The 2,508-nt window shown below is 48.0% G+C and overlaps 1 protein-coding gene and 1 long non-coding RNA gene across 3 annotated transcripts in view; one reads left to right on the forward strand and one right to left on the reverse strand.

Annotated features, from left to right (window-relative positions):
- The window catches only part of LOC105525341, a 2,025-nt gene extending 156 nt beyond the window's left edge, over positions 1–1,869 (forward strand). The window contains exon 2 of the long non-coding RNA XR_001003899.1: positions 1,092–1,869. This is a non-coding gene — a long non-coding RNA (uncharacterized LOC105525341). The remainder of the gene's footprint in view (positions 1–1,091) is intronic.
- The window catches only part of ID2 (inhibitor of DNA binding 2, dominant negative helix-loop-helix protein), a 5,253-nt gene extending 2,745 nt beyond the window's left edge, over positions 1–2,508 (reverse strand). For both annotated transcript variants that reach the window (XM_011960944.1, XM_011960942.1), the window contains exons 1-2: positions 2,357–2,508; positions 133–207 (exon numbers count right to left, since the gene is read on the reverse strand). The gene's annotated coding sequence lies outside the window, so the exon portion shown is untranslated. The remainder of the gene's footprint in view (positions 1–132; positions 208–2,356) is intronic.

Genomic DNA, 2,508 nt, shown 5'->3' on the forward strand with positions numbered 1-2,508 from the left:
AAGATGGGGGAGGGGAAGGAGGAAGGGGGAGGGGACAGACCCTGGGCGCCTAAATGTGCATTCTTAATTCTAATTCCAAACGCGCGGCATGACCCTTGCCTTGGGGGTGTTCCCAGACCAAGCCTTGCACACCTTGGAGCTGTCGGCAGTCCTAAAATCACGGCCCCACGGGGCGAGTTCAGCACCTCAGGGGGAAGCCACAGTTCACTGCAACCCATCGGAGGGAGAGCGTGAGGAAAGATAGAAAGATTTCAGAAGAAAGTGAAAACGCAAATTAGGTTGTCACTGAAGAGTCACGTTTGTAGAGTGAGTTCGTCTCTTCAGATAAGGAAAAGTTATGTTAACACAAACAAACCACCCACGCACGCATTCGACGACAGGCTTAGTGTGGGTTTTTGCAACCCGGAGCAGCGCGGGAGGCATTACTGTAAACTCAGGAAAATGAGTACTTATTGGAAGCCATGCCCAACTCGCCGGTCGCTAAGGAGCTCTCACAGGGCGCTTTCAGGGTTCCTTTTCAAGAAGGAGGCAGGGCTATTATAATGACAGTATTAATCGGAAATAATTAGGAGAATTTGCATTTTGAAACTACATTTACATACACTGCCCTTGAAAGGCTGCCGGTCTGTGCCCTTCAGTGTAGGTGGTAATGTGATTAATTATGCAAGAATTGTGATTTCTGGTGTCACATTCCAACACCTAGAGGAGTTCCAAAGCTTTGTGACAGATAGGTGGCCCTAGCCATTGATTAACATCTTTACACTAAGAAAAAAAAATATTGTCATATATGAGGTTTGGAATCTTTTCAGCACTAGTGCTGAATACAGGTTCAAGGTTTTTTTTGTTTTGTTTTGTTTTGGCTGACAATCTTTAAGAACTCATTCAGTCTAAGTTGGCGGCTATTTACTCAAATGCCTTGTTAATTCTCACATAATTCTAGCTTATCTAGAATTCTGTCCTGATCACAGTATGTCACTTTCTTGTTTTGAAAATATTTTCTCCAGAAAACAATGAACTAGAAAACCCCAGGAAAGGCAATATTCAAATCTTATTTACTTTCTGCCTCAATCTCTACCTCCTCTGCATTTCAGAAAGAGGAAGGAGGGGCAGGCCTAGAGGCTGAAAGAAAAGCTCAATAATGGGGAAACTGTTTTTTCCTTCAATTAATGATTAATTTATCAGCTGGTGGGGTCAGCGGTCTCTGGCTGTCACGTGACAGCTATGCGCCCCAGGACGCCTCTCCAGGGAGGCAGAGTGGGTGGCGCTGAGGTGGAGATCACCTTCCTGAAATACACCCCCATCGGTTTGGAGGAAGGAGGTGAACGGTTTCCTGTCCAGCCAGAAATCTGCCGAGGCCCTTCCCAAGGCCCGGCAATGCTGCCTGCGACTCTGTCTCTGACAGCGTTGGACGCACCGTATCTCTTCTGATATTAAGTCTAGAAGTGATTTACTATCCGAGTCCTCCCACAGTTCGAGCCTTTTGATGTACTTTGTGTGCATGTGTTTGTCACATACGTGCCACAGTGGAACAGATTTTGTTTTGACACTATTTTGGTTCATGATGTTATACTTTGACTATTTTACAATAATAGCCAATGTAAACAAACATCTTTGGGATTCTCAAATTATTACTTATGATTCTTGGACATTGCAGCTCTTCGATACTGACGCATTCCTAGCTTTTTCCAAGGACACCGTATGTTAACATCCGTGCCAGCCTCATTATCCCCACAGCCAGGCTCTGGGCTGGGCGGTAATGAGCATTGTGCGGTTTCACTTTACACTTTGCAAAGTTGATTAAGGCAGTGCCTTCTCCCATGATCATTTTTGTACCCTGATGTAGTAAAATGGCTAAATATGGTGAAAGTTTTCTGGTGTTTCTTTAGCTGCCATGTCAGAGTCCAGTCTGCCTGACTGTGTTGAATTCGATTCTATTGGCACGCTACCCAGTTTTACATTCATTTAAAGATCATTTAAAGGGGATTACGAAGCTGTTAAAGTTAATGATTTAAACAAGGCCTAAGTTACTAATGTGTCTGTTTCAGCACGCCCAATATGAAATCACCTTAAAAATTGCTTTCGTGGGGGAAAATCGTGTTGCAGCATTTTCGAAGAGGTTTTAAACGCACGTCAAAATCTGTCAATTGGTGGCTTAGGTGGGTTTGCATTTGAGGCCTCCAAAGTTCAAACGGCCCCAGCTGGAGGGCGGGCTAGATCCGCGGGCGGTGGGAAGGTGTGCAAGGCTTCCGCTGGTAGGTGTTGGTGCGGTCCCCCTCGACTCCCCACCGGGACGCCCCCACCCCGTGGCAGCGACAGACCTGCCCGTAAGGTCCCCCAGCCTGGCTCCAGGGCTCACTCACTCCGCCTCTAGGGCAGGCCCCGCGGCGGCTCTCGAGTCCGGGCCCCTTGCGGTAATCAGAAGCAGCTCCCGGCGGGGAGCGCGAACGCTGGCCAGGCCGCCTTTGCCACCCCCGCGTGATGCGCCGGGGGGCGGGAGGAGCCTGCGGG

This window comes from Colobus angolensis, unplaced genomic scaffold (assembly GCF_000951035.1).
Source record: "Colobus angolensis palliatus isolate OR3802 unplaced genomic scaffold, Cang.pa_1.0 Scaffold53, whole genome shotgun sequence".
Classification (NCBI taxonomy): Eukaryota; Metazoa; Chordata; class Mammalia; order Primates; family Cercopithecidae; genus Colobus; species Colobus angolensis.